The sequence below is a fragment of the Schistocerca gregaria genome, chromosome 1 (assembly GCF_023897955.1).
Source record: "Schistocerca gregaria isolate iqSchGreg1 chromosome 1, iqSchGreg1.2, whole genome shotgun sequence".
Lineage (NCBI taxonomy): Eukaryota > Metazoa > Arthropoda > Insecta > Orthoptera > Acrididae > Schistocerca > Schistocerca gregaria.
The window spans coordinates 858,926,125-858,949,844 of NC_064920.1; the positions used below are offsets into that span (position 1 = coordinate 858,926,125).

Genomic DNA, 23,720 nt, shown 5'->3' on the forward strand with positions numbered 1-23,720 from the left:
CAACGACGGTGATGATTTCTTAAGCCAAATTGTTACGGGCGATGAAACATGGGTCGCCTACGTAACACCAGAATCAAAGCAACAGTCCATGGAAGTTGTGTAAGGGCATCGTTTTACTGCAAGATAATGCCCGTCCGCATGTGGCGAATCAGACCAAACACCTCATCACATCTTCTCGATGGGAAACTCTAGATCATCCTCCGTACAGCCCCGATCTTGCGCCCAGTGACTACCGTCTGTTCCTGCACTTGAAGAAACACCTGGGCGGTCAGCGTCTTCAAGGCGATGATGAAGTCAAAACAGTGGTGATGCAGTGGTTAACAAGTCAGGCGTCAGACTTCTATGAGGAGGGTATTAAAAAATTAGTAGAACGTTATGACAAGTGCCCCAATATTGACGGAAATTATGTAGAAAAGTAGATTAGGATATAGGCTTTCGTGTAAAAATAAAATTATTGAGATATCTTAGCACGTCTTTTTTAATTTCAAAACGGTACTTACTTAAAAACACGCCTCGTATCTCGGAGGGAAGACGCTACACGTTCGGGCAAACAGTGGATCGTCCAGCGAGCGATATCGGACCAACCCTCTGTTCATTGTACTCAGTAGACGAACCACGAACAGAGCGAGCCCTCTGTAGGCCGATAATGATGCCGTATACAGTCGTAGCTGCAGTGTTCACTGCAGTAGGCAATAATAACCAGCAAGTGGCATATCCCGTCCGCAGTGCTGACAGTTTCGGTGCGGGAAAGCCCTGTACCTTCGAGCACCACTCCCAAATACTTGTGTATCACGATCGTTCGCAGATTGGCGTGGCGTCAGCACATAGAAGAAATCAGCAGGAAAGCACTAGGCAGACTCCTACTAACACACCCAGTGCTCACTCCAACATCAACTCTGCCACACCAGCTCGGACTGACGCTATTTCAGGCTGTGATTCGCCCAGTTCTTGAAAACGCAGCCGTCGTCTCGGGCATTACTACCGACACAAATTTACTGCGCCTACAAGCAATCCAGAAGAGGGCGCTAGGAAAGGGCGTTGCATCTATCCTGGGACATCTGGACGCAAGATCTGCGCAAAGAAGCCGCAAGAGTACATTCCTGGAAATGGAAAAAAGAACACATTGACACCGATGTGTCAGACCCACCATACTTGCTCCGGACACTGCGAGAGGGCTGTACAAGCAATGATCACACGCACGGCACAGCGGACACACCAGGAACCGCGGTGTTGGCCGTCGAATGGCGCTAGCTGCGCAGCATTTGTGCACCGCCGCCGTCAGTGTCAGCCAGTTTGCCGTGGCATACGGAGCTCCATCGCAGTCTTTAACAATGGTAGCATGCCGCGACAGCGTGGACGTGAACCGTATGTGCAGTTGACGGACTTTGAGCGAGGGCGTATAGTGGGCATGCGGGAGGCCGGGTGGACGTACCGCCGAATTGCTCAACACGTGGGGCGTGAGGTCTCCACAGTACATCGAAGTTGTCGCTAGTGGTCGGCGGAACATTCGCAACTGTCTCCATGAAGCTGGGCTACGGTCCCGCACACCGTTAGGCCGTCTTCCGCTCACGCTCCAACATCGTGCAGCCCGCCTCCAGTGGTGTCGCGACAGGCGTGAATGGAGGGACGAATGGAGACGTGTCGTCTTCAGCGATGAGAGTCGCTTCTGCCTTGGTGCCAATGATGGTCGTATGCGTGTTTGGCGCCGTGCAGGTGAGCGCTACAATCAGGACTGCATACGACCGAGGCACACAGGGCCAACACCCGGCATCATGGTGTGGGGAGCGATCTCCTACACTGGCCGTACACCTCTGGTGATCGTCGAGGGGACACTGAATAGTGCACGGTACATCCAAACCGTCATCGAACGTATCGTCCTACCATTCCTAGACCGGCAAGGGAACTTGCTGTTCCAACAGGACAATGCACGTCCGCATGTATCCCGTGCCACCCAACGTGCTCTAGAAGGTGTAAGTCAACTACCCTGGCCAGCAAGATCTCCGGATCTGTCCCCCATTGAGCATGTTTGGGACTGGATGAAGCGTCGCCTCACGCGGTCTGCACGTCCAGCACGAACGCTGGTCCAACTGAGGCGCCAGGTGGAAATGGCATGGCTAGCCGTTCCACAGGACTACATCCAGCATCTCTACGATCGTCTCCATGGGAGAATAGCAGCCTGCATTGCTGCGAAAGGTGGATATACACTGTACTAGTGCCGACATTGTGCATGCTCTGTTGCCTGTGTCTATGTGCCTGTGGTTCTGTCAGTGTGATCATGTGCATGTATCTGACCCCAGGAATGTGTCAATAAAGTTTCCCCTTCCTGGGACAATGAATTCACGGTGTTCTTATTTCAATTTCCAGGAGTGTATTTTACGCAAAAGCTGAGAAATCTCAGACCCCATTAATTCGCGAACTCGGCACAAGACCACGCTGACCAGAAGTTCAAATGGTTCAAATGGCTCTGAGCACTATGGGACTTAACTGCTGTGGTCATCAGTCCCCTAGAACTTAGAACTACTTAAACCTAACTAACCTAAGGACGTCACACACATCCATGCCCGAGGCAGGATTCGAACCTGCAGTCGCGCGGTTCCGGACTGAGCGCCTAGAACCGCGAGACCACCGCGGCCGGCTGACCAGAAGTGCTGCGTCAGAAGGCCACTACAAGAATAATCTACAGACCGTTTCCCGAAGAGCAAAAGTGAGAAATAAAGTGAATTACTCCAACACACACTCAAAATCATACTGAAGGAAGAATAATTACCAAATTATAAAAACTTCACACAGAAACCCAGTATTAGGCAAAGGTTTCAAATTCTGCTTCGTCGAACCATGAAGATTTTATGCACAAAAGCTTTGTGTTAGTCAGATGTACAAGAATAGCATTCCTAATAGTCCAGAATATTTCGAGGCTGGATTAATAAAAATAAAGAAAAAGTAAGATGGCTTCAGGTGTTCTACATAGCCACCCTAACTTCAGTGCAACGCAAAGAGCGTTCATAGAACCACGTGATACCGTAAGAGAAGTCCTCCTTTGGAATGTTGTTCAACACGCCAGACACATTGGCTTGATCGCCGTCAAAGTGTTGACAATATACATAAATTTTTGTACCTTGTCGTTTTGTGGTAGATGCGTATTAATAATACCACGTGTCGTCACACAAGGTGATTCTTCCCAGAAAGAACTGTCCGGCTTTTTTATTTCAGTCAACTCACGTCGTTGTTTTCGTTCGGGATATGGAATAAATTTTGCACACCCTTTTCTTACCTTCAAAACATTTTGGCGAAGGTCTTGACCACTTGTTTTAGAGCTTGCGGTTTGTCACAATAACGTTAATACAGCACAGCCGCAGGTCCATTATTAACACTGCTTGCTCGAATGGACATGTGTTGCAAGCTGTCACCGTTAATTTCTGCGCTAACATCGCTTATACGCCAGGAATAAAATCAGTCTAGGAACTTCTTGGAGGGCTGTGTACGACCCACCAAACCGTCGTTTGTAAGTAGTAAAAATTGTTCAAATGGCTCTGAGCACTATAGGACCTAACATGTGAGGTCATCAGTCCCCTAGAACGTGAACGAGGCAGGATTCGAACCTGCAGCCGTAGCAGTCGCGCGGTTCCGGACTGAAGCGAATAAGAACCGTTCGGTCACCGCGGGCGGTTTTGTAAGTAGTAATAATATTTGTTTAATCTGTAATTTACTGGCTTTGCACCGTTTCCAGCGCTTTGATTCATTATTTTATGTACTGTAGTTCTTTGAAGCTCGCAAAAACAGAGGCTGAAAGCATTTGTTAACTAATATGAAATCATCACACATAATGAAAGGACCTTTGTCGTGAAAAGTTGTGTGACTCACATGACATGGCTTCTAGTTCTTTGTTAGTGGTATTTGTTATTTTGTACAATTTAAATATGTGATTTTCGTGGACAGGTATTATTCCAGCGCAATACCGTCTTTTGCACGTTGTGAATAAACTCACTCTTCTCAGTAAATGCAGGGTTTTAATTTTTTTTAAAGTTCCAATCATCGAGACGGATAGATGAAATATTTTTAATTTTTTCTTTCACGAACTGGAGTGTTTTCGTCATAGTTAAACGGGAGTTGATTTTTTGCCCCATAAAATTGCTCCCGTTGGCATAAGTTTCTCACAGTTGCTTGTAGCCTCCTCATCTAATTAACCGTTTTAATCTCATTTCAGAATAGCCGGTCTTATGATACGAGAGTAAATTGTCGTAAGTAATTCGTTAATGGTCACAAACTGAGAAGACGTATTGACTTTCATCTATGATTTACAAATAAAAAATATTGATTTGCGACGAAAATGATTAAAGTACTTCACAGTTTATCGACGGTGCTTGGGTTGCAAATAAGAGCTGACTGGCTACTTTTAAGATTTAACGTAAATAATCGATGGTGCGACAGCAAAAAACGAAAGAATAAAAGAACTTTTAACGACAGTAATCGCCGCCACCGAAATATACCCCATGGATGCAGGTCATATTGGCGCTCTTCACATATCTGTGTAGTATAGAAGGTGTATAATAAATAGATGGTCTCTTGAACAGCACTCTCTAGTTGAAGGCACAAAGGTATACATAAGGGAGTTTGCTCGATAACTTACTTTTATTAGAAAAGTGGGGCATTCATAACTCGAATGTAGGCAGGGACATCAGTATGTTTAACGAATTCAAATGGCTCTGAGCGCTATAGGACTTAACATCTGTGGTCATCAGTCCCCTAGACTTTGAACTAATTCAACCTAACTAATCTAAGGACATCACACACATCCATGCCCGAGGCAGGATTCGAACCTGCGACCGTAGCAGCAGCGCGGTTCCGGACCGAAGCGCCAAGAACCGCTCTGCCACAACGGCCGGCGTTTAACGCATTCATCTTCACGTTCTTTATCAATGCTCAGTTGTGTATTTGAACTGCACTATACTTTAAGCGCAAAGTAAGTACTGACAATGTGATGTTAAGTTCTACTCTAGTAGCATTTCATCCAAACGGAGATAAGGACTCCGCGTATGTCTGTGTGTGCCCTATACTGCTGTGATGTCTCGGATAGTACGAGTAAATTCGTCAACTCAGTTGAGAATTTTCTCTCTGACTCGGCAATATCGAAATCAACACATCTGTAATTTTTAGGCGCAACAATGAACGAAAGTAACCATCTTCCCGGAGCAGGTGTTGAAATTTGTGCCAACGTTGATCTACGGCTGACGCCGGCAACATTCTGACGCAAATGAGCCTCATTTGGCGAGCTGCCCAGGAATGTAATTCTGCCACCGACGCTGGACAGTGCCGCGGGCGGCATGTGATGCGTGCTATGTTCTGATGGGCGAAAACACAGAGCATGCACATGCTCAGTGTACTGCACGAACACTCACGAACACATGTCTCCCTTGTTTCCCTAATGCGGTGAAGTGAGGCAGGCTAACAAACAGTTACTGTGTCAACGGCTAGTAATCCTCTTGAAACTGAATTTGTTTAATTCTGCCATCAGCACCCAAATAATGCGGCGTTCAAAGAGATCTCTCCCATGTTTCCAGATGCGATGAGCCTTCTACCGTTGAAAGGGGCAGACTGGCGAGCAGATACTATGTGAACGACTAAAGTCTGACTAAAATCACTTGGCAGTTTACACTTCACGCGCTGGAGCTGTCGTCCTCTAGTCCCAGCGCTCAACGTCATGTCCCAACTGTTCGCCATTGCCAAAATGCCACAACAGATGGTCGGTTCACTTCCGGTTCCTCTCAGGCTTTTGTTCTTAATGTGTTCGGATCCCGAGTCCTGGGTCTGACCCTTTATTTCGTGTTTTTTGCGACATGATAACCACTTCCAAAACAACACGCACACGAAACGACGTTAACGAAATGCTCACGTTTCATACACAACGCTAGTGGCCGGCCGTTGGTGGCCGAGCGGTTTTAGGCGCTTCAGTCTGGAACCGCGCGACCGCTACGGTCGCAGGCTCGAATCGTGCCTCGGGCATGGATGTGTGTCATGTCCTTATGTTAGTTAGGTTTAAGTAGTTCTAAGTTCTAGGGGACTCATGACCTGAGATGTTAAGTCCCATAGTGCTCAGAGCCATTTTTGAACACTAGCAAAAAACTACTGGATCCTTTCACACAAGGCGTGATTCGGCGTCCCATGTTTCAGTATAATCATATAGATTGGTCTACTATAGATAAGCTTCACACGACATTTTTGAAGACAGCAAATCATTTTTGCAACTGGTTCTATATATGGATGCATATAACAACATTACGCTGAGTGGTTTCGTAGCACAATGGATAAGTTACATTTCTGATGTGCAGAACGTCAAGGTTCGAATATTGTGAGATGAGGTGATATAAGTTTTTGATGTCAAATTGACTCTGATTACTGTTTTCAGTTAATTGGTTTAAGTGATTTTTTTAACCTTTTGTCGCACAATTTTCATCATCGAATTATTTATTATTTGTTCATAGTTTTCCCTCCTATCTTTTTTTTCATTTGGAATTTGCAAACGTGCGTGTGTCCCCTATAACCCGTAACCGAGTGTCGACCAGGATTGCTCGGTTGATATGGCTTCAGCTCGTATAACCAGTATGAAGATAGTTTCAGCTAAACATTGAAAGCCATAAGTTACAGTTCGCCTTTAGTGCTGAAACTGAAAATTTTCCGTCTTTTGTTTGCTCTGATTTAAACAAAGCGAGCTTGATTAATAGTTCTGTTGCAGATTGTTGGCCGTCAGTTTTGTCGGATACATTGCACATCAGTGGTTAGGACATCAGTGTAAATTCAGGGCTACAAAACACTTCATCTGCCGCACTTGCCACTAGTCACATTCCTCTCGGCAGCCACTTCCAAAATTGCCCCGTGGTACACGATCACCGTTTGACCATTGTAAAGTAGCTGCCGTGTACGCAGGTCGCCTTTAACCGAGCGAAAGCCGATGTGGCAACACTGCCGGTCATAGACGTCAACAGTCAAGTAATTTTGAAAGGGCTATACTAATCCTTCTCTGCAAGTTGGATACACCGAATGAAGTATAATCTGTACAGATCGTGTAGACTCTTTTCAGGTATATTGTTTTTATTACGCTGAAGGCATATAACATATGGCAACTGTTTCAGAAAATGTTCAAAATAATGCCTGTGAATGAATGTCACCTTTTGTGGGATCGCAACTCTTCCAGTAGTAACAGATGTCTAATGACTTCATCTGTAGCCAACATAGATTCCTTTTGTAGGTATTTCAGCGATAGAAAAATCTCATCACAGAGACAAGAATATAGAATTCGCTCAGGCACTGTAGACGTTACTGGCGACATTTCATTTTATCTCATTAATGAGTTATAGTGTGAGTCACTTAACTCTCGCCTAACATCATTTTTTTAGAAAACGTGTCCTAGTTGTACTGAGGTTAAATCATTTTTGAAACATTTTTCCGTGGTAGTGTATCTGCTTACGTTGCCCTCTTCACTTGTTTGAAACATTTGACAACAATTTCGCTTCTCAATCTGTTGCTCTCGATTGCGCTAATAGTCTCTGTCACAATGAGGCAATGATCTCCATTTCCCATGTTTCGCTCGTAGCCAGTTTCAGACATGCCGTTATTTTCGGTACACACAAACGAACATAATTTAGCTCGTAATTTTATCCCCGTTTCGCGTAATCTGTTGGCTGCCATTACTGTGATGAACTGGCAGCAATCACAGATTCACAAATGTTCGTGCCTCTCGTCCGTATAGTATCGTGTGTTCTGGCTACTGAAAGGAGTGATTCTAACGAAATACACGATCAGGCTTCTCACTACGTGTGTTTTCAAAGGGACTGAATTGTTTCGCTTTAAATGGTATGAAGCAGTAGAAACACTCCATCGAATAGCACAGGTGGCACACTAGACAGAACTGACTTATTTTCAGTTAATTACCTATCTACCAGGTAACATCAAATCCTTCCAATAGAGTTGAATACAAAAATTGACAGTCCAGTGCAGGAAGGACTAGTATTTTGCTGTACTACCAACGTTCGTAATATTTTTATATGTATAAGGATACTAAAGCAGCTAAACTAAACTCCTCCCGAACAGCCCATGAAGGCCCAACGGTACCGACCGGCCGCCGTGTCATCCTCAGACAATAGACGTCACTGGATGCGGATATGGAGGGGCATGTGGTAAGCACACGCCTCTCCCGCCCGTATGTCAGTTTCCGAGACAGGAGCCGCTACTTCTCAATCAAGTAGCTCCTTAGTTTGCCTCACAAGGGCTGAGTGCAGCCCCGCTTGCCAACAGCGACCGGCAGACCGGATGGTCACCCATCCAGATGCTAGCCCAGTCCGACAGTGCTTAACTTCGGTGATCTGTCGGGAACCGGTGTTATCACTGCGGCAAGGCCGTTGGCACTAAAGCAGCTGGATTTGATTAAAAATTAAACTTTCCTTTCTCACATTCGAGAGTCATTGAGAAAAAAATTTGCGCCGATGTGACAAGTCATTGGACAGCGATATTCACATATACAGATGGCGGTAGTATCGTGTGCACAAGGGATAAAAGGGCATTGCTCTGGCGAAGCTGTCATTTGTACTCAAGTGATTTATAAGAAAAGCTTTCCGCCATGATTATGGCCCCACGAGGGGAGTTAACAGGCTTTGAACGCGGAATAGTAGTTGGAGCTAAAAATGGGAAGTTGCCTTTCGGAAATCGTTAGGAAATTCAGTATTCCGAGATCCACAGTGTCAGGAGTAACCCGAGAATACCAAATTTCAGGCATTGCCTCAATGGACAACAACCTCCACTTAACGACCAGCAGCAGTGGCGTTTGCGTAGAGTGGTCAGTGCCAACAGACAAGCAGCAATGCGTGAAATAATCGCAAAAATCAGCGTGAGACGTACGACGACCGTATCCGTTAGGCCACTGCGGCAAAATCTGGCGTTAATGGACTAGGGCAGCAGACGACCGACGTTGAGCGCCTTTGCTAACAGCACGTCATCGCCTGCAGCGCCTCTCCTGGGGTCATGACCATATTGGTTGCACCTTCGGCGACTGGAAAACCGTGAGCCGGTCAGAAGAGTCCCGATTTCATATGGTAAGAGATGATGGTAGGGTTCTAGTGTGACGCGGACTATGCGAAGCAATGGACCCATGTTGTCAGCAAGGCACTGTGTAAGGTGGTGGTGGTTAGTGTTTAACGTCCCGTCGACAACGAGGTCATTAGAGACGGAGCGCAACCTCGGGTTAGGGAAGGATTGGGAAGGAAATCGGCCGTGCCCTTTCAAAGGAACCATCCCGGCATTTGCCTGAAACGATTTAGGGAAATCACGGAAAACCTAAATCATGATGGCCGGAGACGGGATTGAACCGTCGTCCTCCCGAATGCACTGTGTAAGCTAGTGGTGACTCCAAAATGGTGTGGACTCTGATTACATGGGACGGACTGGGTCCTTTGGTATAACTGGATCGATTATTTTCGGGAACTTTCATACCATTTGCAGCGATTCATTGCCTTTATGTTCCGAAAGAACTGTTCAATTTTCATGGATGACAGGATGCCTTGTCACCGGGCCACACCTATTCACGGTTAACATCCTGGACCATTCGAACGAATTATTTGGCCACCAGCATCACCCGACCTGACTCCCATCTAATATTTGTGGGACGTAGCAGGCCGCTGTGGCCGAGCGGTTCTAGGCGCTTCAGTCCGGAACCGCGCTGCTGCTACGGTCGCAGGTACGAATCCTGCCTTGGGCATGGATGTGTGTGATGTCCTTAGGTTAGTTAGGTTTCAGTAGTTCTAAGTCTAGGGGACTGATGACCTCAGATAAAGCAATGTGAACCATTTGTGGGACGTATCCTAGAGGTTCGTTCGTGCACAAAATCCTGCACCGGGAGCAGTTTCACAATTTATGGACGGTTGTAGAGGCGGCATGGCTAAATATTTCTGCTGGGTACTTCCAACGACTTGTCGAGTCCATGCCACGTCGAATTGCTGGACTACGTTTCGCAAAAGGAGATCCGACGCGATGTTAGCAGGTATTTCATGACTTTTGTGACTTCAGTGTATGTTGGTATTTTGCTTCTTAAAAGTTTAGCGAAAACTTTGCCAACAATCGTGCACAACACAATGGCCCCTGTGTAGAGATTGATGGACGGAGGCTGTCCATTCACCCCCCCCCCTCCCCTTTCCTCCTAAAAACTTTTATACTTACCAGGTGCTAGAACGCGTGGATGAGCTTACAGCTCAGCCGGCGCTCCTATTCATATGCTGATCGTTCCTCCTGCCAAAAGTACATCCACCCGACACGGTTCGTGAGTCCACAGATAAAGCACTGCATACCACATGAATTTGAATAAGACCAGGCAGAAGAGGAAAGACCTTCAACTGAGAAACTAACGTAGTCTAAAAATCCAGCATTCCTGCCCTTTACACGCTCGCAATCCATATTCTGCAGATTGGTTTCCGCAGTCGCAAGTGCTTGTGTAACACTGAGGATGTTGATTTCACAATTCGATATTATACCGTGTAAATTGTAACTTTATTAAAGCTTTTACAGTTTGTTGCTATCGTCATTCTTAAATCAATAGCATGACACATGTGCGACTTAAATTTTCAGAGAAATGTTTTTCAAATGAAATTTTGCACTGAAATGAAGTTCTTTTGGAAGTTTCGGCAAAACTATCATTTAAATCGACAGCTGCTTCTACATGCTTCTACAGTTAAGCGCATGGCAGAGGGTTCCTCGGACCACTTTCAAGCTATCTCTCTACTGTTCCACTCTCTAACAGCGCGCGGGAAAAACGAGCCCTTAAAATATTTCTGTGCGAGCTCTGATTTCTCTTATTTTATCACGATGATCATTTCTCGCTATGCAGATGGGAGCTAATAAAATATTTTGGCATCCGGAGGAGCAATTTGATGATTGAAATTTCACGAAAAGATTCTGCCGCAACGAAAAACGCCTTTCTTTGAATGACCGCCACCGTAATTCACGCATCGTGTCCTTTTCACGCTCTCCCCTTTTCCGCGCTAATACAAAAGGAGCTACTCTTCTTTGAACTTTTTCGATGTCCTCCGTCAGTCCCACACTGCGCAGCAGTACTCCAGAAGAGGGCGGGCAAGCGTGGTGCGCGCAGTCTGTTTATTTGATCTGTTGCATTTTCCAACTGTTCTACCAGTAAATCGCAGTCATTGGTTTGCTGTACCCACATCATCATCTGTGTGCTCGTTCCAATTGAATTTATTCGTTATTGTAAACCATAAGTAGTTGGTTGAATTTACAGTCTGTAGATTTGTGCGATTTATCGTGTAACCGAAATTTAGTGGATTTCTTTTAGTAATCATTTGGATAACTTCACACTTTTCTTTATTTAGAATCAATTTCCACTTTTTGCAGAATACAGGCATTTTGTCTAAATCATTTTGCAATTGGTTCTGATCATCTGATGACACTTATAACCTTCTGAAAATCTAAAAATATGGAATAAATTTGATAACCCCTCCCGATAGCACTCATTACTTCGTGAGAATAGAGAGGTAGTTGTATTTCACAAGAACGATTTTTCCTGAACCCGTGCTAGCTATTGGCCAATAAATCGTTTTCTTCGAGGTAATTCATTATCTTCGAAAAGGGTTTATGGATAATACTACGTACTAATTCGAACGAAATGTTACTATTTTAAACTATTTTATTTTTATTGTAATTAAAATGATGGCCAGCAGTAGTGAGGGTGACTGAAAGTTATATTTCGCTAGAGAGAGAGAGAGAGAGAGAGAGAGAGAGAGAGAGATAGAGAGAGAGAGAGCCACCTTACCCTCCAGAACCGAACGCTGGCTCTGCGTGTGTCACCATTCAGACTGGGATGGACATGCCGGGAGACGCGTTTACGAGGTAAATAATGTAGCCACTGCGCTTGTGTCTATGTGGGCAGAGTTTGAGGCGACACGAGGGGACCCTTTTGTTGAGATGAGACGGTGCGCAGTTCACTTGTGAGGTGGCCGCGCAGCTGCGGCGCGCCTGCTCGAGTTGCAGCCCTTGCTCTCTGGGCCGGCCAGCCCCCTGTATCGCCTTACCCCCCCTCTGTTGCAGGGTTTCAATCCCGCTGAGCTGCTGCTGCTGCTGCGCCCGCTAACCAGACCCGGGCTAAACAAGCACGAGCGCCCGCTTCCGCCCTATAGCAAGCGGCTTACCGGGCCGTGGCTGCAACCAGTCTTATATCGTACACAAACTGCCGCCCGTTGTGTGAACGTTACTCAGCCGATGTAGTCCTCTGCATACCTGGATCTGCTGTGCGTCAAATCTAACCGAGAGCTCTCGTAACGAACAGCGGGAGCACGCTTCGTACATGCTGTCGTTGCACAGCGTCGTGGGAACAGTAAGTAGCTAATACAGATTCGACCCCTTCTTTTTTCCTACCCTAGTGATCCTTATACCAAGCACCACGACTTCATTCTCCTTCCTTGGTTCCACAAAGTGAGAACTAAAATGTTTCGAGGGGGCGGGCAATCAAATTTCATATCGTTTTTCGCCCCCAAATAATGTTGGGAGGGTCTCTAAACGTCTTGAAGCGAGCTACTGCTGCCTCTGGAGATCGCGTTATTGACGAGAATTTCATCCTTGTCGTAGTCATTTTTCTCCGGGTAACTTGAGTCTCAAACACAAACAGTGCCTTTATACATTCGGTATTCCATATAATCTTTGTTGTTGTCTTCTTCAGTATGGAGTCTGGTATTATGCAGCTCTCCGTCTTTGCATAACTATTACAGATGTTCAGATGTCTGTGAAATCTTATGGGACTTAACTGCAAAGGTCATCAGTCCCTAAGCTTACATACTATTTTACCCAAATCATGCTAAGTACAAACACACACACCCATGCCCGAAGGAGGGCTCGAACCTCCGCCGGGATCAGGCGCACAGTCCATGACTGCAGCGCCTTAGACAGCTCGGCTAATCCCGTGTGGCTAACTATTACAACCTACATCCATTCGAACCTTCGTAGCTTTGGTCTCCCCTCTACAGTTTTTACTCCCCTTCTTTTCGTCGAGTTTATGTCTTAAGTTTCTTTTCTCCCTAGTTCGATTCAGTACCTCCTCATTAGTTACCCTGTCTGTTCATCTAATCTTCAACATTATTCTGTACGACCTCATTCGCAAAGCTATTGTTCCGTTCTTCTCTGAACCGTTTATCGTCCAGTTTTATTTCCAAATTCCAAACAAACACCTTCAGTGAAGACTTCATAACACATTTATTTTCGATGTCAACAGTTTTCTCATTTTCAGAATTACTTAACTTTCTGTTGCGATTCTACATTTTACATCACCTCTTCTTCAGCCTTCGTTATTTTTGTCAGTCACAGAATTGCGCAATCTGCTTTGTTCGCCTACACACATGTATCCAAGGAGAACTGGTCAATGTTCAGGACATGACAGGAGTGATCACTAAGCAAAAAATGTGTAGTAAACATGGGCTCTCAGATGCATACCGTGAGACACATGGTCACTTGTTCATTCTCGATATTGTGACACAAATCTCTTCTACTGCAAGCTTTTTGCTTTCCATGTTTTGAAAATTATAGTACGGACCAAAACAAAGTGCGTATCTCAAAAGCTGTGAGCACTTCTTCAGTAGAAGAGATGTGTTTCGTAGCAGCGAAGATGAACAGGTGTCCATTGCTCTTAAGGAATGCACATGTTTACTACCACCTCTCAAAATATGGAAAACAAAGAGCTTGCAATAGAAGACATATGTTTCACAGTAACGAAGATGAAGAAGTGCTCATACCTCTTACGTGCATTTTAGAGCCCATGCTTATCAGTATCAGACTTCTTTGCTTCGAATGGTCATTCCTGTCATCTCTTTGAATAATAAACCTTGTATAATGGGGCAATCTTAATGAACAGTACCGGAAAGGTTGTGTTAAAACAAACAAGGAAGTCCTATGTCTGCACATGAGATACTACATATGCTAATATATATTCAGGGATACGTGAGTGATGATGAGTGCAGCTGGGTCATGCCCAAGCAGATGCCTGTCTCGTTCTCTACGTTACTCATGGAGCTTCGGACACATTGTTTCCCGACAGTTCAAGGCACCTATGACTTCTTCGTAGACTGTGTCATCCCCGTAATGGAAATCCATTTTATTTATGTTAGAGAGCACAACTGAAAGCACTAAAACATTCAGACCATTTTTCACGTTTAATGCAACAAACATGTGCTACTTTTCGAATCCTGGCATTTCCAAGCAGCTTTAGAGTTAGGAAGTAAGTATAATGACCGAGCAGCTCAGTGCAGAATCTCTGCTTGTCCACAACAAGATTATCATACATACATCGTGATTTTAGTGCACAGGTCTTGAATTCCACATAGATAAGGCGGCGAGTCGGCTAACGATCACTGAACTAAGAAGAGAAAAGATAAGTCATCATGTGTATTATTACGATGCAATACCGAAGACCCGTTGAGTAAATAGGAAGATAAAGTTTTTCGCGTCGTGTGTTTTATGACCAGGAAAAGCCGGTGACGAGACGACATAAAAAACGCGATGGAGCTATGCGCCGCAGAACAGGCACGTTTGTTCGGCCCAGAGCTGAACGCAGATAACTCGTAACCAAAACAATATGCGACAATTCTCCATTAAAAGTTTGTATTTATTTTGGCGTCTCCTATGGGCTAGAATCGGTGATGATGCTGTCAGAACGCAGGAGCTTTACATTTTAGAAGCACCGTGGAATTCAGTATCACTATAGCAATGGAGTTACGCTTCCCAAGGCATTTGACTTGTAATTCTCAACAGTTTTATAGACAATATTGGTTTAAAGGCCAAAGAAGATCAGCTGGGTAAATGTGTTTGCATGTCTCTGAATAATGGCGTTGTGTGTAATTTTAAAACCGTCTCAATTTCGTTAAGGCTATAGCGCAACGCTGGGGACCGAGGCTTCGTGCGCTTGACTCTCATCGTAAACAAAAGAAACCTATTGCGCGTATAAACAGGCGGAGACTTATTGTTCGTTTACACGATTGGTTACTGTCACTGGAAATAGTTACGGACACAATATCCAGAATAACATGCCGACTGAGTGAGGATACGCGATAGGGCTAGGAAAAAGGTTGAGAAGGCTGGAAACAGTAACAGCCGTAATACGAGTTGGTATTACCTACAAGTTGGTATTACTGTGGATTGTTGACGCGGCAACAATAACAATTACGTCAGATGTAGTTGGGAACTTGAGGAGAAAGCACGTGTTTTGGTTTTTTCGATGTGTACTCTAACATAAAATCAGCGAGAAGTAGAAATGGATCCTGGAAGGATCTGGGGTAATGTGACTTTTAAATACTAGTAATCGCATATCAAAATCGAAACGTTACGCGGCCGAAATCTACAGTGCGTTAAGTGAAGTTCGTGGTTAGTTTCATGTTGGGTTAATCGTTTTCGTTGTGGTCGTATGAGCGTAGACGACAATCCAAGACATAGAAGGCCAATAACATAACAAATGAACGAAGTGTGAAACATGTGGCAGATGCTCTTAAAGAAGCGCAGTGCGGCTTGTGAGGAACTCTCTGAAACCACGGGAATCAGTATTCCGTATTCTGACAAATGATTTCAAGAAGAAGAAGAAGAAGAAAAATTGTGCGTGGTGTGTCCCACACTGAAGTGCGTGGTGTGTCCCACACTGAAGAGAAGCAGAAACAGCCTGGACATTGCAACCGTGCTCACACAACGATTCGACTGTGAAGATCAAGGATTCTTGTGTTGAATTGTCACTGTCGATGAAACTTGGATTAGAGATTTTGAAGTCACAGTCTAATCAAAGCTCAAGCAAAGAGATTTTTGCTTAAGATCGCCAAGAAATCATGAAGACAGATGGAGTTCCATGTGGGACAAGTGTCAGAGCAGCTTAGTATGGTAACTTAATGCAAAACCTGTGCCAAAAAATGCACAAAACCCGACCGCAGTTGCTCGACGCTGAACGACTCACTGTCTACGACAGTGCTCGCCTGCATATCGGCAATGTTGTAGCCCAAAAACTGAGCCAATACGGATGAGTCGTTTTGCCGCATTCTCGCTGTAGCCCAGACTTCCGTCCACCAGACTTCGACTTGTTACCAAAGTTGAAAAAGCCTATGCGCGAACGTCGTTATCTTTCTCTGGAAGAGCTTTCTACCACCGTTACCCGAGCCATTCGTAGTCCACGAAAAACATTGGACCTCCTATCAGCTGTTGCTTATTAAATTGTCCAGCCAAGTCAATCTCTATTGCTGTCAATGTCTTATACACTGGAACACTACGCCGCCAACTATGACGGTACCCACGTCGTGAAGGCATTGCAGAGGCACCACACATGGGAAATAATGCACCCCATACTCTGGACATTGTTGCTACCATGTGTGGTACTCGTAGTTTCCGTGTTATAAGGTGTTAAGTTGGGAAAGTTTAATTATGGCCACTCGGTAAATTATTTCTTCGTGATTGTGTTTTGAAGTAATGCCGAAAGATTCTAGCTAGGTTGTGTATTCTGATCGGTTTGGATCGGCTGATTATTTTCAGCCGAGAATAATAACTAATAAGTTTTAAATCTGTATAACCTTGGTGTTTTTAAGATCCGTTTAAAAGAGCTTTCTTTTAAAAGCCACGGCACGTAAGCCGCAGTTCTTGTAGTAAAGATTATATGATTCGTTTACTGATCGCTAAATTTTATTTACTGTAGTTCTTTTTATTGCGGCAAGCTTGGTCAAGTGGGTTTTGATGATTTTAGGCCAGGTTTTTATTTTCGCTTAATCTGTTTGTGGCTATGTTCCGTAATGATTTTGTGTGTATGTTTTAGGTTTCAGGAAGACCATGGGCGCCGTTTGATTGTGAAGGCTACGCTGCCCGTTGCATCTGCAACGGCAGTGACGTTTGAATTTGTTGTAAATTGCGCAAGCTGTGATATCGTGTATTATTTGTAATTTATTATTAAATACATGTATGCAATTTATTTGTGGTTCCTCTGGGTTTGTGTCCACTATCCTTGTGTGTCCGAATTGAGAGTATATAGTGGGACAGATCGAACATATCCGAAGAAGAGTAGCAGGTTTCGTCACGGATTAGTTTTGTAGACATGAGAGCGTCTCGGAGATTCTTGCCAACTCTGTAAAATCGTAAGAATGGCGCTGTGCATCACAGAGTGCATCCTTTTGAAATTACGAGAGCGTATATCCGTAAAGGAGCCGATCAAGATATTACTCTTGGCGAAATGACCATTCTGGCAAAATCGAATTTCTAGCGCATACAGATGCTAAATGGCAGTGTGTCGTTTTCTTCCTCGCACCATTTGCGAATGCAATAGGAAAGAGGAGAATGATAATGGCGCATGAAATACTCTCCGCCAACAAACGGTGCGGTGGTTCGTGGGGTATATGTGTACACAAAGGTGTAGACTGATCTCCGATATCCGAAGTGAATATAATATTGTGACTGTGTGTCAGAATTCGCAGGTGTGGATAACGTTACGAAGGCTCATTGCCACCAGAAAACAGCCAGCGATAATCGCTTGAGATCGGCATGGAGTTTCTGAAGCCAGCTGCTTGCTCCCTAAAGACCTGGTGCTACTGCGGGATGGATGGCTCGCGACGAGCGGCTGCAGTTCGTTGCGTGCAGCGCAGCTGTGCGTACACAGCGGCCGTCGGCTGACTGCGCCCTGCGCTCTCTCCCCCCCCCCCCCCCCCCCCCCCGCCGCCGCCCTCCCCCTCCTCATTTCACCGGTAAGAGGCAGACACAAAAAACCCGCCCGTCTTGCGGTTATGGCCATCGCCGTCAAGGCCGGCCTTTATTTGGAAGCGGAAGGTAGCGGCAGTCGCGTCACATGGTAATGAACCCAGCGCCACGATCGTCTAGACCTGGCCTGTCTGTGTCACTGCGGCCCGTGCTTTGCAGCTGCGCGGGGATTCACCGGGGACGTTCATTCCGACAGTCGGACAGCTGTTGCTAATTCCAACCGCGTGTCGAAATCCATTCTCAATCCTCTTACAGTAATGTGACATCGTATCATCCAGCTCGCATTCCGTTTTCTCTCTTTGTTACGACTCAAAATCTCGTCGCCAGACAGATTGGTACAGACGGGAAGTAGCTTATCATAGGAAGGGTGGGGAAAGAAACCGTAGTGTGTTGAACAGGGTAGCATGGCACAACTTTGAAGTTCATCGAAATGGCGCTGGGCATCACTGACAACGTAGTGAGCGTTGGAGCGTGTTGAAAAATGACATGATCCATTTGGGACACGCAAGAGGAGTTCGATGGAATGCCTTGAATTCGTAAATTTATGGAGAGACGGAGAGTTATCATTTTCAGTCTGTTGAAAATAAAGCATTGTTCACTGGGAAAGAAACGAGAGTCTATCGCTTGCGTACTTACAAATTTTGTCCTCCGTGCCCATTGGAAACTGGTGATTCATGTGTTTTAAGAGGCCCAGTTTAATAGACAGCCGGTCGCGGTGGCCGTTCGGTTCTAGGCACTTCAGTCCGGAACCGCGTGACTGCTACGGTCGCAGGTTCGAATCCTGCCTCGGGCATGGATGTGTGTGATGTCCTTAGGTTAGTTAGGTTTAGGTAGTTCTAAGTTCTAGGGGACTGATGACCTCAGATGTTGGGTCCCATGGTGCTTAGAGCCATTTAATAGACACAATTGCTTATAAAGTATATTGTTTTTCTAGTTAATGTGGGACGGAATGAGTGAAGCGTGTAGCCAACTCCTTCCTAATAGCAACGAAACGGGCCGCATTACTATCAGCAATGTCTCGTTGCACGAAATATTGTGCAAGGATTCGGGTTAAAAACCAAGACAATGGCACACTGGTTTTGATTAGCAACTGTACTCCATCCCCTTTCTCATTGTCACTGTAAAAAGCTAAACACATGATGAAAAAGTATCTAGCCCACGTGATACGAACCAGAAATTTACAAGGTCTAGATCCAGCTAACGGCCATGAATTAACTATAAACCAAGCTTAATAGAAACTCACAGAAATGATGAACCGTAGGAACATAGCTACAGAAAAAGAGGAAAGAAGATCAGAATGTATGCATAAAAACATAACAGCCGATTATACCACGTTGAAGGTGTGGCGGTGGAAGTTTCGTGTCACCCTCCGACGGTGGAAGTACAGAGGAGGGGTGCAGAAATGCCCCAACTATATGGTCAAAGAAAAAAGTGGATGGACGTGAACAGGCCACTGCTAGTGACTTTATGAGAATGGACAGAAAAACGTGGTCGTATGGGGCCTACCGTCAGACGTAGCCCCAATCCGAGTCCTGCAGGATGGTGAGCGGATCGGCGTGTCGGTGCCAGCGCCGTGGAACTGTGGTGCCGATGGCTTGGAGTCCAGCGACCGTCTCACGGAGCGCGTCCACTTTACTGTACAGTCGGCGAGCCTTACGGCGAATGGTCGTCTTGAGAAGGGCGTATTTCTCTACTAAGGCAGAGTGACAATCCTGGGGAGCTGAGGGGCGTGAAGATTCCGCCGGAGAACTTCATTCTGTAGGCGCTGGGGCGTCAGCATCCGGGACTTACTAATCGTGGCTCACGCAGAGGAACCATACGTTAGTGAGTGATATAGCCAGAGCTTGGTATCTAAATTCAGCTCTGGTCGAGGCTGGCAGGACCGGCGCTTACATTCTCTTCTTGTAGAGGCCGCTCCTGCCGTGGTGCGGTCCCAGTCAGCGGGCTTTTGGCTGACGTCATCTCACAGCCTTCTCTGCTCTTATGTTCTTCATCTTCGTGTCGGCGGCTGTCGATACGCAGGAACAGAATTCACTGTCAAAATGAGTTATCGAAATTTATAGGATGCTCATAGTATTTCAGTATAAATTTATAGAATACTGTAATTCAGTTTTTCTCAAGTACCGCATTTTTTAGTTGTGTCACTGTTCTTGCCGGGATGAGATATTACCGTTGATAAAGAGGAGTCTTTATCAGAGCTGTCGAATGTCACACTAATACATGTAGTGTTTGGTATAAAAAAAATCCAAGATTGCTGTAATATCTCGTTAGGCGAAAAACATTTTAACTATGCAGTACTACAGGGTGCCGCAGTTGTAGGTGGCCCGACTCCCCTTTGAGTGCGAATGCAATCTTTCTGCTTCTGAAATAAACACCTACGACAATGGACAGTTTTGTGCAGTAATCGATTGTCAGCATTCTTCTCTCAGCATTTCAATATATTTTGTCAGTGAAGTTAGACGTTTCTCTTTGCTGTGTGCAAAGTAACATTTTCGATAGAAGAAATAATCGAAACTTTCAAAGCATATGTGAAAACAGGTTCGGTTAAGGAAACTTGCGAAATTTTCGGGGTCAAGCATGCGAATAGAGGGCTACCAGCAAAGAGAGCAGTACAGTGCCTGTATAAAGAATGGCTCACCTACGGATGTAAAACGACAAAGGATTCCTTCAGTTCGCACACCAGAAGCTATTGCAGATATTCGACGAAGAATTAGGCAGAGACCAAAGAAGTCTACATGTAAATTGGACCGACAGGAGGAGTTACCATCCGATGTTGAAAAGTCAGTCTTAATTGGAAACCATATTGTGTGAGGATAACCCGCCAGGGTAGCCGAGAGAGCTAACGCGCTGCTTCCTGGACTCGGGATGGACGCACCGGTCCCAGGTCGAATCCGACCGGCTGATTAACGACGACGGCCGGTGTGCCGGCCAGCCTGGATGTGGTTTTTAGGCGGTTTTCCACATCCTACTAGGTGAATACCGGTGTTCCCAAGGTCCCGCCTCAGTTACACGACTCGGAGGCATTTGAAACAAACACATTCACTCTATTTCACGATTTACGCTAGACGCAGACAGCTGGAGTACACTACTTCCGTCCCAGGACGTAAGGGTGGCGGCAGGAAGGCCATCCGGCCACCCCGCAAAATTAACCATGCCAATTCCGTACTTAACCCTGCCGACCCCGCGCACAATGCGGGATAAAGGCAGTAGCGAAAGAAAGAAAGATTGTGTGAGGGAGCATGACACACAGATTACTGCACATAGCTTTTGAAATAACATCAATGATAGTTTGTTAGACCCTTTCCATTGCATAATGAGTGATGAAGCGTGGTTTCATCTTTCGGGTCATGTGATTTCACAGAACACGAGGTACTGGGCAATGGAGAACCCTAACATTGCGTGTAGCAACCACTCCATGACGAAAAAATCGACGTTTGGCGCGGTGTAACAGGAACAGGCATCATTGGACCGATATTTTTTGACACAACGCTCAACACGGTTGCATATCTGGGAAGTTTTGATACATTTTGTGCTCACTTCACTGAATATGAAAATAGTGCTTCTTCCAGCAAGATGGGGCAACATGCCACAGTCTAGGGTATGGCTGGAACGAGTCCGTGATATCTTCACTGTGAGGAACGAACTGGCAAAAAACATTTACTGCTACCACAACTTACGATTTTTTCCTGTGGCAACACTTGAAGAAAAAGGCATATGAGACAGATCCACACTCAGTACAGGAACTGAAAGACAACATCAGCCGTGAAGTTGCTAGCAGTGATTCTAAAACTTTCTACCAGCGATTCTTAAATTTACGCTGGGTGTATCTGAATATACCTAGACGTGGACAGCTGTGTACTGATCTTGGAGGCGGTCACATTCAGCATCCCCTATAAATGTATTCTTCTCTGTATACAGGGTGTTACAAAAAGTACGTCCAAACTTTCAGGAAACATTCCTCACACACAAAAAAAGAAAATATGTTATGTGGACATGTGTCCGGAAACGCTTAATTTCCATGTTAGAGCTATATTATTACTTCTCTTCAAATCACATTAATCATGGAATGGAAACACACAGCAACAGAACGTACCAGCCTGACTTCAAACACTTTGTTACAGGAAATGTTCAAAATGTCCTCCGTTAGCGAGGATACATGCACCCACCCTCCGTCGCATGGAATCCCTGATGCGCTGATGTAGCCCTGGAGAATGGCGTATCGTATCACAGCCGTCCACAATACGGGCACGAAGAGTCGCTACATTTGGTACCGGCGTTGCGTAGACAAGAGCTTTCAATTGCCCCCATAAATGAAAGTCAAGAGGGTTGAGGCCATGAGAGCGTGGAGGCCATGGAATTGGTCCGCCTGTACCAATCCATCGGTCACCGAATCTGTTGTTGAGAAACGTAAGAGCACTTCGACTGAAATGTGCAGGAGCTCCATCGTGCATGAAACACATATGTCGTAGTTGTAAAGGTTGTGTCGTACTTGTAAAGGCACAGGTAGAGTATCCCTTATGAAATCATGATAACGTGCTCCATTGAGCGTAGGTGGACGAAACTAAAGTGAGCTCTAACATGGAAATTAAGCGTTTCCGGACACATGTCCACATAACATATTTTCTTTCTTTGTGTGTGAGGAATGTTTCCTGAAAGTTTGGCCGTACCTTTTTGTAACACCCTGTATAAATTATAAATCCATTTGAGCTTACGGGGTAATTTTATCTGCTGCACCCCGTATATTCACCTCTTTTAGTACTGTCACTCATTTCGTTGGACATCTTCGATTCAGTCGCTTACTGGCAGTATGTTGCGTAAGAACGTGTTTTGTTTACTAGGCGGGCGTACGGAACTGCATAAAAGCTGTCAGGAAGTCGAGAAAGGCGGCGTCAGTAGGACCTTCTCCGCGTACATTCCCGAGGTCAACACCGAAGACGGCATTCACGCCTGGCGAAGACACATTTGAGGCCCTGCACGGAGTGTCTACACGGATGGCCCTAGACGCAGCGGGGCGGTCAGCGCGGACGTGTGTGGCCGCTAAGCCGGTTACGCCGCGGGCAAGGCCGGCGCTACGCGGGAAAGCTTTCACCGGCCGCTGTGTGCATCGTGCTCCGCCAGTCACGGGTCACTGGCCGCTCCGTGGCGACACCTGCCACCACTCCGTACCCAACTCCATACGGTGGTGTTGCAGCGCAAATTCTGAGACGCCACTGCCTCGTACGAATATATGGAAAAACAATTTTGAACTACACTGGACTTTCGTTAAACCGGCCATTCCTCGCACGTATGGGTGCCGGATTAGCGGAAGTGCCGGATTGTTGAGAGTGTCTAAAATTTAGTGTAAACAAAGAGGGATTTTACTTTATCAAAATCAAAATATACATTCATTTTTACAGAAAATTTAGTCTTCGAGTGTGTGTACGCAATTAGTGTCACTGCACATTCACTATGAAAGATGTCCCAAAGTTTTAGTTGTCACCATGATGATAGGCGACGGTAGTATGCATTGTCACACAGCGGCTTTACAAGCATTTCATAGGGCCTACCATGTTTCTGATTGTTGCATAATGTACTCCAAGAAGACGTCTCCAGCTTCAGCTTGAGATCTCCTCATGTTCTCTCCTCCTAAGTCCCCTTCTTCATCAGTTTCATCGTAACTTTACTACGAGCTTATGATTATCCGTTTTCTGCTGAAGTTTGGTCATAAATACACTACTTGCCATTAAAATTGCTACACCAAGAAGAAATGCAGATGGTAAACGGGTATTCATTGGACAAATATATTATACTAGAACTGACATGTGATTACATTTTCACGCAATTTGAGTGTATAGATCCTGAGAAATCAGTACCCAAAACAACCACCTCTGTCTGTAATAACGGCCTTCATACGCCTGGGTAAGGAGTTAAACAGAGCTTCGGTGGCGTGTACAGGTACAGCTGCCCATGCAGCTTCAACACGATACCAC

General features: G+C 45.5%; 1 protein-coding gene and 1 pseudogene across 7 annotated transcripts in view; one reads left to right on the top strand and one right to left on the bottom strand.

Moving 5' to 3' along the window:
- Positions 1 to 23,720, top strand: part of LOC126272780 (protein sidekick) — a 614,097-nt gene that overhangs the window by 280,711 nt on the left and 309,666 nt on the right. The window lies entirely within an intron of this gene.
- On the bottom strand, positions 8,281 to 8,398 carry LOC126288822 (5S ribosomal RNA; annotated as a pseudogene).